Here is a 12,932-nt window from a genome sequence, read left to right on the forward strand (position 1 = left end):
CTTGATGTAACATAACACAAGCTGGCTAAGGTAATCCGATGTGACATATGACAGCATTGTGAACCAGTCTGGAATATTTGAAAGTATGCCATCTCTCAAAGGCCGTGGGTAGATAGCATGGTAAACCCAAATGGGGGATTTGGTGCTGCAGTTTGAAGGACACTGTAGTACGGCTCTGTGACAATTAACAGTGATTTCCAACCTGGTAGATTGTAGGTTTTTAACTAAAGCTTGTGTATTTTTCTTGCAAGTGAGTTTATATACTTCAGACCACTGAAGTTAAGTCATTGAAAAAAGCCACCGCTAAAGAGCTGTGATTATACAATATTATAGGTACAAGAGAAAATCTCTCAGATAATTCAGAGATGAACTAAAAGCACCTAGCAATGTCTAAAGAGGTGGCATGCAGACCTGTGAGTTCCAGTTACACTCCATGTGCTAAAAGGGCTCAGTTTGAATCAAATGTCATTTTACTAGCATTAGAGGAAAAATAATCTAGAAACCTGAGCAGTGAGGAAAAATCTAAGTATTCTACATATGTTGTTGGGTTCCTCTGTAAGGAAAAAAAAAAAGCCTTTCTCTCTTCAACCTAATTTATTGTGCAGGCTGTGGAGAATTTGAAAACCATGTTTTCTTCTAGGATTACTTCAAGATCAGCTCCTCTGGTTTTAAATTTGTTTCACATTTGTTTGGGCAGAAAATACTAGCACTAATAATTCTTGATGAATAGTGATGAGTTACAGAAATGAAAATACCCTGGACACTGAACTCGATAGGGGATGGAAAAGGAAATTGAACATAATATGGGCATCTTAGAATGAAAAGGTAAAACTGTACGACATGGTGAAGGATCAGCATAGCCGTTCTTCCCAACAGCTGGGATGTTCCGTTGCGTTACTCAATTACATTTTAAAACACTCCCAGGGAGACCTGTCTTATCTTCCCCTATAAGTCAAATGTTATGAAGTGTTTTGCAGAAATTGCAAGATGAACTGAATTGGGATCAATGGCAACAGCAATTCACTTTCTTACAAATTAAAAAAAATGTGTCTATTATGTATTTCGTATATCATATGTAAACTATTATGAGTACTGATGTATGTGTGTATTCTAATCATTGTTTCCAAATATAGTGTGCTTTAAAATGATGCATGTGGGTGGCCAAACTGCTGGAAACATAGGATATAGGTAGAAAATTCCTTCTATTTAATGATCTTAGGTAGGATAACAAAACTTCTTCAATACATCTGTGCCAAGTTCATAGGATTTCGTAATGTGCTTCTGTTTTCTCTTTTGAAGTATGAGAGTCCTATATTTTAATACAGATAGATTATTTTGTCCTATTTAACATAAAGAGGAACTGAAGGCTTGCTCTTATTGTAGTTAGTGGCTGAATTCTTACTATGATTCAGGCACTGGGGTTGTTGTCCACCACCATTACATACTACTCATAAAATCAGAGATTCATTAAAGTCATGCAGGGCATATTAAATAACATTTAAAGTCAATTCAATAGTAAATGGGGGTGAATATGTGTCACCCTGATGTTATCCTGAAGGCTGAAGTAGTAGACAGGGGATACACCTTAAGATCTCATTGGTACTTGCATTAATTCAGGTTTGTAGGTAAATACACTACAACATTTTACTTCTTAGTGTAGGATACCTTTAATTGAAAGGTTTATAATCACTAATGAATCAAAAAGATTGGATCTGATCAAATGTAAGATCTGTGGAGTAAACGACAAGCAAATTATCTAAACCGAGGGAAGCATAGGTGGAGCAAATCATGTCACTAACTGAATTGACTTCAGGAAGACTGTCTGAACTTTTTTAATGAAACGGGTTCCGTGTCTCTTCATGCTGTTTGCAAACAGACAATGCTATGGAAATGGGGAATGGGCTGCTAGGAGAATGTGCTAATCTTGGCTGGAGCCTACCATTGCTGTATTCCAGGGATCATTGGCAGCCACAGAAAGTTGGTAAAGGGCTTTTTACCCCATGATCCATAAGAAGGGAGGTCCACTGAGTTTATATGCCATGTTCAAGGTCTTAGAGCTAATGAATAGCAAGTAGATGTTTGAACCTAAAGGTGGAATTGAAAGTTTTGTGCGTCAGTAAAATATACAGGTGAATATATGCAAGAAATGGCACAGGATAGAAACATAAATGAAACAGAACTGATGTTTGGCATGGACAAGGGCCTACCTGGAAGAGACATATGGTAAAGTTGAGTAATAGTTTTGTGGTCACACTGGTGAATTAAGTGAGTGCGGAAATTCCTAGAGAGTGGTTTGGCATGCATTTTAACCTCTTAAAACACCAGAAGGTAGAATCTAACATACCTGGCCAGACAATTCTGAATTAATATTCCTGATGTCTAGCTTGCTGAATGTGTTACTTTGAATGGTATATTGAGTCATTTATGCAGTTCTCTGTAAAATGACTAACTATCGTTGTTTACCTATATCCTGTGCACTACAGTGTAATGAAAGCATTGCCCAAAGTTAGGAGGCTCACAATAGGACCCATTCTCGCTGGCTGTTTCAGACCATCCAAGACCAGTCACTGCTCTAAGCCTCCACTCCTTCATCCCCCGGGTATGCTGGTCTCATAGAGAGAGAGAGAGAGAGAGAGAGAGAGAGAGAGAGAGAGAGAGATACAGAGACAGAGACAGAGGAATCAATGGATGGATTTGAGAAGAGAAGTTGAAATTGCTACCATGTCACTTATCTGTAGACATTCTAGGGGAAGTCACAGACCTGAGCCTTTTGGAGTGGTGGGGGGAACTCATCTCACTTCATGGAGAAGGAAAGAAAACTATGATACTCCACCAGGCCCCTCCCCCCAGGATGATGGTAGTTCTTGGTGAGGAGATGAAAAAATGGAACTCTGGCACTTGCCAGCACATACTGGGTACTCTAGAAACTGAATTTCACTTTTATTTATTCCCAGTTTGAGATTAATAAACAATCTGAATAAGAAAAGAATCCCGTGAAACAGAGGCGGTGTGTAGCGGTGATCGCGCTCAGCTTTCATTTTGTCATTAACTTCTATTACAATTACTGAGGTGCTAGTTACTAACGTATTGCCTTCTTCATTTGAGACCAGGGTTTGCAAGAATCCAAGCCACATTTAAAAATTATAGTAGGCAAAAAAGAAAAAAAAGGAATCTAAAAAAATCTTAGAAAGACTTAGCTTCTCTTTTAATTTTAAATTTAAAAAAGTATGACAAATGAAGACATGACTTTGTATAGTTTACTCTTATTTTCTTAAGAATTCTAAAGATTATAGATATATTTCATATAGGATATTTTATAACTACTACAGAGGGGAACAGTCAAGACAACAGAAGCACAAATTCTCTCTCTCTCTCTTTCTCTCTCTCTCTCTCTCTCTCTCTCTCTCTGTGTGTGTGTGTGTGTGTGTGTGTGTGTGTGTGTGTGACAGTATTTCAATGGAAGTTAGTATTTGGAATGCCAGATGCAAATAGCTTTTGGTCAGGAAGAAGTTTTTCACGAATTTTGTAAACTTTAGGACAAGAGGAAAATTCTTGATCAAATGTTTATTAGCAGGTCTCTTTTCTTTGTCATGTGATCAATTCCCTCAAATGATTTTCTTTTTTAATAAGTAGTGGATCTGGTCTTGTAGATTTTTGCTGGATGAATCCTTGTGGAAAAAGCCAAGAAGCTTGAACTTCTTTCTCTGAATATAATGGCACCACTGTATTTTTGGTATGAAAAGGGTTTTGCCATGGTTGCCAAAAATCTACTGTTTTGCCATCAGCATATAGTAGCCACACAGTGACTGATAGCGTATGCAGTTTTTCTAGGATAGCTGCATTTTAACCTAAAGCAGGGCTTAACTTGAAATGTACTTTGAGTTGCTTTTGGATGCAGCAAAAAAGAAAAAAAAAATCATCGTTCTTCCTTTCAGCTGACAGCCAGTCAAGAACACCCACTATGTAAGGCACTGATTTTATTTTATAATATATTAAGTATATTGAACACTTCTAAGAAGCATTGTAAAAGTCCAAACTGATTCATAAAATTTTCTTCATAGTTGTGATTTCAAAGTAGAGTTTCTATGCATACAAGCCTTCCTAATATGTAAAACAGTTTTTGATTTGTGTAAAACCCTCTGGCTAAATTGTAATAATTTAACTTATTTTTCACATGAAAACGGAGTGCAAAAAAATAATTTCCGATAAACTGGAATTGCTTAAATATTCCATCAAATTAAAACTATTTTGGGGAAAAAAACGTATGGTGATGTTTTTGATATTCCGTTTATGATAAGCTTTTGAAATAAAAGAAATGGTTTCACATGAATTTTGGTGTACTATAGACATGTGTTCTTCAGATATTGATGTAACACACATTTTGAAAATTGAAAATTTTTCAGAAATTGCTGGAAAAATGTTCGTTGCTAAGGATCCTATGCATATAACTCCATGTTGATATCACAAACATGAGGAAATTTTTATGACTCAGATTCTAGTTTTGGAATGCTTCTCGGAAGTGTTCAATGCGCCTAAAACGTTATAAAATAAAATAGTTTCAAAATAAACTGTCAAAGCAAAAATGAATTACTAAAGAAAGTCTGATTAAAAATTCTCCCAGCTTCTTCTTAATGGCATGATTCCTTTGACCTTGGAGTCAGCCTACCTAAGGAGAGACCTGTCTTCAGAGGAGTCTTTACAACCCTTAGACTTGCAGCATCCTGTAACTTTCCCCCGAAATTTCAGGTCCAACTAAATAAAGTAATGTGAAAGAAAACACTTGGGCAGATTTTACTCCAAATCGCAAGACTAGGGATATGAGATCTTGGATAATTATAGCTCATGGGTGACTGTACACAGAGATCAAGTTTGCTAGAAAAGCGGCTTTACAGTTCGCAGGCACCGTTTAGAATCAAGGTTTTTGAAAAAAAAAAGTTTGCATGTTGTGTTAATTGATTTAAGAGTGTGTTTTGTGCTCACCTTTGATGATGTCAAATGAGATGCAGCAGTTGGGAACGCGAGCTGACATGCAGGCTGCAGGGTGTGGCAGCCTGGCAGCTTAAAGCAGCTTGTTTACCAGTGAGCACTCGGATGTCTCTTTCCTGAAACATGGGCCTGGCTAGAGAAAATACACAAATTCTCTGTGATCTAGATAAACTATCCAGTTAAAAATCTAGGGACCTCATGGATTTTATTTTACCCCAGATTTCCAAGTCACTAATGTCCTTTCTTCAGTTTGTATATCTCATCTTAAATATTTTGAGGCCCACAATAGACATTTATGATGACGATATTGTACAATGCCTCCTATTTTTGAAAGTCCAGCTTTAGATGATGTTATTCTCTATTATGCTACATAATATAAAGTTTGCAAGGAAAATTCCTGAAAACATTGAAAAATCAGTAAATTTAAAGTTCTCACGAGAAAAATTTTGATGACAAATTATCTTACTTAATGTAATAAAGTTGATGTATAATGAATAGGTATCCCTTTTCCTAAAGTGAAAATTGATTAGACATCTTCCTTCTCATTTTTGATTTACAAATATTCAATATCTGTATAGCAGTTTAAAATTTATTCTAGATAGAGTCAGTTTCGCGGCAGAAATGCATACAGGGCTTCAATTGCTAAGATGAAAACATATTTAACTGGTTACCTTTGGTCTCTTCTGATACTTGAAATTATCTTCTTGCTAGTTCCTAAATACTTTATCTTTTTATAGAGATTTCTCTAAGTTGGCAAGTCTTTAATCCATTTTGCTTCTATCACGAAATAAAACATTACCTTTGGAGGTAAAACAAATTAATCACTCATCACTGTATTTCTTGAATCAAAAATTATTAAAATCTACACAATGTTAAAAAAATTTACTTGAAGGTTTAAAGCCCGCTCAAGAGAAATCCAACCCTTTTGTTGTTTAAATTCCCAAGCTTTGATTAAATTCAACATCACAGCATGCAGCAGCATTAAAGTCATGTGATGGAAATTCTTGATAATTGTTCACCTTCTACCCTTCCCATCTATACACGATCTCTGCCACTCTCTTTGAAAAAATAAACTCGAACACCCAACTTAGCAATAAAGACTTAAACGGCAGCCTGAACACTGAATAAAAAAGTAGCAATGTCTGAAAAATAAAAACAGAAACCTCTAAAATAATGTTTTATTTATCACATACAAACGTGTTTTCCTAAGAATTATTTCCAGTGTGGGCCACCATATGGAAGCAGGAAGCCATTACAGGAATGGACTAAGATGGTTTGTATCAGCTGCATAACTTGTTTTGTTCTATGCCTTCAGGCTTCAAAACCCGCTTCCCATATTTTTTTCCTTTCTTTAAAAATAATGTACATCAGTTTAATTTATCCCAGGTCCTGCCAGGAGGATCAGATTTTAAGCATTTAATGCTGTGGTTTCAAATCCAATTTCTCAGTGTTCATCGTTTCAAAAGTGGCAGAATTCAGGTTTTGAAAAGATTTAAGAGCTCGTCCAGGACTGGCCCCCTTTCTGAAGTTCCACATTAACGTTAAGAAAAAGGCACAGCTTGATCTGAGTTTCTCTATAGTGCTTCAGGAAATACCCAAGCCTCAGACTCTCCAACAAGTACCTCCTCTTACTGGTGTCAACCTCGGGAGGGATACTGTTTAAACTCAAAAGGCATATTGAATAAATCATCCATTTACAGGTTTTCTGAACTAGGCCCCCGATTGGTTGGTGCCTTTCCCTAAAAGGAGGGTATCAATAGATCTGCTTAAGGCTTGATTCCACTGAGTGTGTTCTGAAACAGTTTTCCCTGTGACCGGTGGAATTTTCATCCACTCAGACGTTGAAGCATAGGTCTCTACACAGTCGATTCATTGTAGGTTCTCTTTATTGCTGATGGGGGGAACCTCAAAAGGTCAGGAGTCCAGATTGCTTCAAATAAACATCCAGAATCTCACATGCCTTTTTGAAATGGACCCAAGTTTATTTGAACCTCCTTCCCTGGTTTGGAAGTCAGGCTGAAAATTTCACAGAAACAGATTTTTCTTATGAGATCTCAGAATGTTGTGGTTTAAGTAAAGTAATAAACAAACTTGAAAAATGAAAGGCAAAATTGGCCTAAACTCACCTGGTTTCATTCTGTTAAATGCCTGAAACTGAGTGGCATTGTGCAAACATTTAGAAAAAAAAAAGGAAGAAGAAAAAGGGTAAACAGCTTTTCTGTGGCTTAGCCTAGAATTCCCAGGTTTAAGACAACATTTTGCCACTTTGTCCGCTGTTTTTGTGTTTCCTGTGATGGCAATCTGTTTTGCCATACAGCTCGCCTTATCTTCAGTTTGGAAGACCTCTGTATTCATAGTCAATTTTCAATTGCTAGTAAAGAGTAAGACTTGAGCGATTTGAAACGGGATAATTTCTATGTGTTTGTTGGCGTGAGTGGCTTGAAACTGTGGTATCTGCATGATATATACAAAATGAAAATGACGGAAGAATTTTCAATACTTATCCTTACACACACGGTGCAACAGCTGTCTTTTTAGTCGTCATAGCGAGACCATTAAACAGATTTTGTCTCCGTTTACAAATGGCGGCACGCAGCGTGCTCATGAAGACATACTAACTTGATCAACTTAACGTTTATATTACTCCTTTGGGGGGGCGGGTGTTGAACCGGCAGGATTAGGACTGAGGACGCTCAGGTTCAAGGATCACACACTTCAGACCTAATTTGTGAAATCTTCTGTTACGTTGCCAAGGTCCAACCAAGAGGCTTTTACTCTGTTTACTTCTCATAAAATCCACACACACACACACACACACACACACACACACACACACACTATCCTTTCTCTTCATAAGGGATTCCATATCGTACACGCTATCTAGGAAGTGCATCTGCTTTGTAGATCTGCGATGTAAATAGGGAATGTCTGTGCTAAAGAATGCAAATTTTAATGAGACTGCCATATCTCTATCAAGCACTCATCCAGATCATTCCAACAATAGGAGACGAAGGTGGAAATGGATGTTGAGGAGGATACACAAGGGAAGCTGACAGAGGACCTTGGGAACTATTTTCTAGGTCTTGAAATTAGGAAACGCCATGAAGAATCACCAAGTCAACTCCTTTCCTTTCCTGCATCGAAATTGTTCCTTGCTAAGCAACGCTTCCTACTTGTGTGGACATTCACTTTCCAATGCTTTTTTTCCCCCTTCTTCTTCTTATATATTTCAATAACGGTGCATTTTCTCAGGTGGGTTTTCATATAATTTGGCTTTGCACATACATTCTGCTTCTGTTAGAAGGGGTTCTATGCTCCCTGATAAAGTCCAAACCACTTTTGCGAAGCTCAAAATAGTCTGGATACATGATACCCGAACTGATGGTGAGCTACCCATTTACGTTATGTATTAAGTCTAAATTTAATCAAGGCCACATTTTATTTATACATTTCATGCATTAAACTCATTTAAACTTTTAGTCAGATTTCATTAGAAGAAATACTACCGTGTACATCATGCAGTTGTAAAGCTAGTGTGGTTCAGGAATTTGAAAGGAGGTAGAGATCAGGAGTCAGATTTCAGCATTTCTTTCTCTTTCTCTCCTTAGTGCTTGCAGCAGGTCTGTTGTGGGACACACAGTTTGTTTCCTAACACACTAACACACTCAGCGTGCTCTCTACAAATGTGTAAACACAGACATTCTCTGTAATCAGGGAGGCTGGTATCTTAAGGCAAGATTATGTTTTTTTTAGGAAATGCAATTTATGTGCAGGATTGGGTTTCGTTTGCAGACTGATAACGTCTGGGGCTTGGAGAGATGATAATAGCATTGTGTCCTAACTGCCTGCCTGGCATCTGAAAGCTCTGGCCTTCCTGAGCGGTTGTGCCTTATGATCTCAAGTTAAACTATGTTAATTCTTCCTTTCTTTGAATAATGCCTGGCGCAACTGATACGAAAATCATTTAAACTTATAAAAAAGAATTGTATAGCCCACATGGGTGAGTACAAGGAATTACAGAGACAGGAGGAAATGACACAGGACACCAGGACTAACATCCATCCTCACAAGTCAGGAAATTAAAATTTATGTCTGGTATCGTTGAGGTTGAGGTTGTTGGGTGGGGAGCACGTTAGACACGATGCTTAGACTATAATCATTTTAGTCTGCTTGAGGCATGGCCCTAATATTATAAGACAAGCTAAATATATGACAAATATCCATTCTCGTTTCAAAGACAAGCTGAAATAAATCCACCCAGATACCACTTGGTATCATAGCCTTCTCTATAAATCCATCCATCCACTTCATTTAAAAAAAAAAAAAAACAAACCAAAACCAACCAAAATGAAACTGCTGTCTTTTCCACGGCAATAAGAAATGTCTTCACAAGTTTAGAGAGAAGTTTTCATGCCTAGGTTTTCCCCTAATACTGAATTCACCTGATTACTTTGCCTATTCTTTTCTCGTCCTCCTCCCCTTATCCCATCGCTTCCTTCCTTCTCCTCCTCCTTACTCTGAACTTTTCCTTTCCTTTCACAAGGTGACTCCATGAAAGCAGAGTTGAGGTCCCACTAACCCCTCTAGGCAGCAAAGGCCCACCACCTAAAAGAGACCTAAGCCCTGCATCAGCTGATGCTCTTCACATTAAAATAATTTTTTAAAAAGCCCTCATAAATTGAAATACGCAGAACTGAAGCTTTTCTTAGCACCAAGACTGGCATCTTCCTTTCTAAACATGGGAATAGGTACCGAGAGGGAGGAGCCCAGACCACAGAAACCTCAACCTGTCTGGGCTGTGCTTTGAGTGCCGAGGCAACATTGACTAGGGTGACTGGAGCTTAAGATTGTTTGCTCAAACATATTTTCTAAATGACATGTGTATAGGTCAATTAGAAGGACAGGACTGGAGGATTCTGTCTTGACCTGGTTTTACAGAATGAGGTCCCTGGACAGCAACATAATATGAATGCCTAGGTATGTCTTATAGGTACGAGTTTGTGGACAAACTTTATATATTATAATCCTTCCAATATTCTCCCAAAACACTTGGAAAAAAAAAACTCATTGTTGTTCAGAAAAAAAATAATCTTTCATCTTGGTCCTCTGTGTGATCCACCTCGATCGAAATTTAATAACATTCAGCGTCTCTTGTTTCAATTATTTATTATTGTTTAATAATAAAGTTTCGGACTGAGATCTAGTATAATTGAGTCCTTGTTTGTTGTTGCTCTTGTTCATTTAACATTTCCAACTGAGAGCTAAAGTATTGAAAATCAGGAGCTGGAATGGAAACTCTGACACCGTTTTAGCTTCAGTCGCTCTGTCTTAACCGGCCAGGAGAAAAATATTAGCCCTGTCTAACTTACCTTTTCCATAAGGTGCAAAAAGCACTTTCTACAAGAGCAGACTATGAGAGCCAGCTCTCGGCTGATTGCTCAAATGTTGTTGCTATGCACGCCCATTGTCATAAGCTGGCGCAGGGTGAACTGCTGATTCTAACCATATGCTGAAGGCCGAAAAGCTTGGAGGAGTTTCCTCTAGGGTGCCCACACCATGTCCTGCTGGATCCCCAGGCTCTAGAAGAAAATGAAAACTGTGAGTTCTCCCATGATGAGATTTCATCCAGATGGTCGTGAGTTTATATATTAAATAATGAGTTCTGGACTTTAGCGTTGTTTTATGAATTATGCCGTCCATATAAATTTGTCCACTGGGGGGCGCGCAAAGGCCATATACTACTGAAGCCAACTCACAGGCCGGAAACTGAAAATCTAATTTAAGATACATCACTTGAGTGGATTAATTCATAACTACTGTAATTCTAATAGGATTACTAATTTATGGTGTCAAACGCCATTCAGACCTCTGCTCTGGTTTGCTCGTGGGCAGCCTGCAAAGGGTTTGAAAACAGTTCTACATTAGAAAACATACAGAAACTTAAAGCACACAGTCGATAAACTGGAATTAAAAAAAACAAAGACTACCAAGAACAAAATTATTTCCCTGAATGTCTGTATAGATCATCAATTATCACGATAATGTCTCTGCAGCAAAGTACAATAGTTTTATTACTTCAGCCAGGTATTCAAAAGATAGCATGACTCACTCTTTGCACTACAGTTTCAGAGGAGAAAGATGGATTTCTACTGGAAGGCATTAAGACAGTATATGCATGACTTTGTATCTAAGGAAATAAGCGCCTCAAGCCCATGTCTTTGAGACGTTTCATGCATCCTAACAAATTGCCTGTGTGTGTTCGAGTAGCACATAAAATACCATTAATAAATTTGAGATTTATTATGACTTTATTTTATTGGAGATCTCTTCAAGGCAATCTCCGTTTGGCTAGTTCTCATACTGCCTTTTGAAGTTCTGACTTCTCCTATGTGGTCTGATTTGGGGAAATCTGCTGTTCTTAATATTGTCTAATCTACATGGGAAGTAGAAAAAGACAAGATCTCCTGAGTAAATTGGGAACATTGGGGACCTTGGGGGAGAGTTGAAAGGGAGGAAAGAGACAGGGAGAGGAGCAGAGAAAAATGTAGAGCTCAATAAAAATCAATTAAAAATATTGTCTAATGAACCAGTTCTGATAAGAAGTGAATGTACTCAGGCTGCAGAGAAATGGGATGGTTTTCTTTTTATTGTTTAACACGTTCATACATTTATACAGTGGAATTTGTGTCTGTTTTACTTCTGCTCGTTCTACAAATTAAGACTAGACTGGAACTCGAAGACTTTTCCAGGTGGGAGACAAGGCATGGGGTAGAAGTGTGTAATCACTAATGAGTACAGACATTCTCCCCTTTTAAAGTTATCATATTTTTCATACAACATATTTTGATCGTGGTTTCCCTTCTCTCATCTCTCCCAGATCCTGACCATCCCCTTACCCAGCCAAATTTATGGGGTTTTTTTTTTGTCTCTGTCTTCATCAAAGGAAAACAAAACAAACAAACAAAAACAAGAAACAAAACCAAAAAAGAAAAGAAAATTAGACATTCTCAAGCAACTGGCCAGTAGAGCTTCCAGCCTTTTCCGGAGCTGAGCCATCTAACACAGCAACTTTTGTGCTTTAATCCTCTGCTTAAGACTCTCCAGTAGCTGAGATTACAGGTGCATGTCACCACACCTGAAAAAAAAAATTGTATGAGTTTAGACATTTCTTTCTGATAATACATCAGCTCACCAACAAAATGCCTTTTAATCATCCATCAGTATTGAATTCTTGATCTCTTACTATTGACTTCTGTGACAGAGGAATATATTTTTTCTTTTAGTTTTATTTAAAGAGATCAGACTAGAGGCCACCACATTGGACGGTTAATTTTAAAATTATTTTAGCTACTTAAAATTATTGGGTTTCAGTGATTCAAATCCTCCTAATTTCAAAAAGAAGGTGGGGAAGATGATAAAAGCCATAGGAGCAGGGTACCTGTTGTGAGATAATGTCTTCTATATGTAGCAATAAAGCTCCACCCATGAAATCTCAATGACATGGTTACCTAAACAAGACTTAAATACTGGCAACACCAATTGACATGCCAACAAAGCAATTCTAAAGTTTCAACCCTATAAGAACTACAGGCAATTAATGGTTGTTAAGGGAAGCAGTGTTAGTCCTTTCAAATGACAGGCCTCTTGATTGGTTAATCAGTCCCAAGAGGTCAACACTAAAGACATACCGACAATGCTAAATGATCTTAGCTGTTTGTGTGTCTGTGTGTTTGTGTGTGTGCGCACACGCGCACGCACACCCACACCCACCCACCAAGAGGCCATGAAATTAAGGACGTAGGTGTGGCACAGGAGGAACTGGAGGGAGAAGAATGATATAAATACAATATTCAAAATATAAAATTCTCAAGAGACTAACGAAACCAATAAAAAAAGACACAGCATTTGCTATTTATCAGCTTCGACATTAAACTCACTTTTTGTAA

Source organism: Microtus oregoni, unplaced genomic scaffold (genome assembly GCF_018167655.1).
Source record: "Microtus oregoni isolate MIOR12 unplaced genomic scaffold, Mior012 000001F_ref0000356, whole genome shotgun sequence".
NCBI lineage: Eukaryota > Metazoa > Chordata > Mammalia > Rodentia > Cricetidae > Microtus > Microtus oregoni.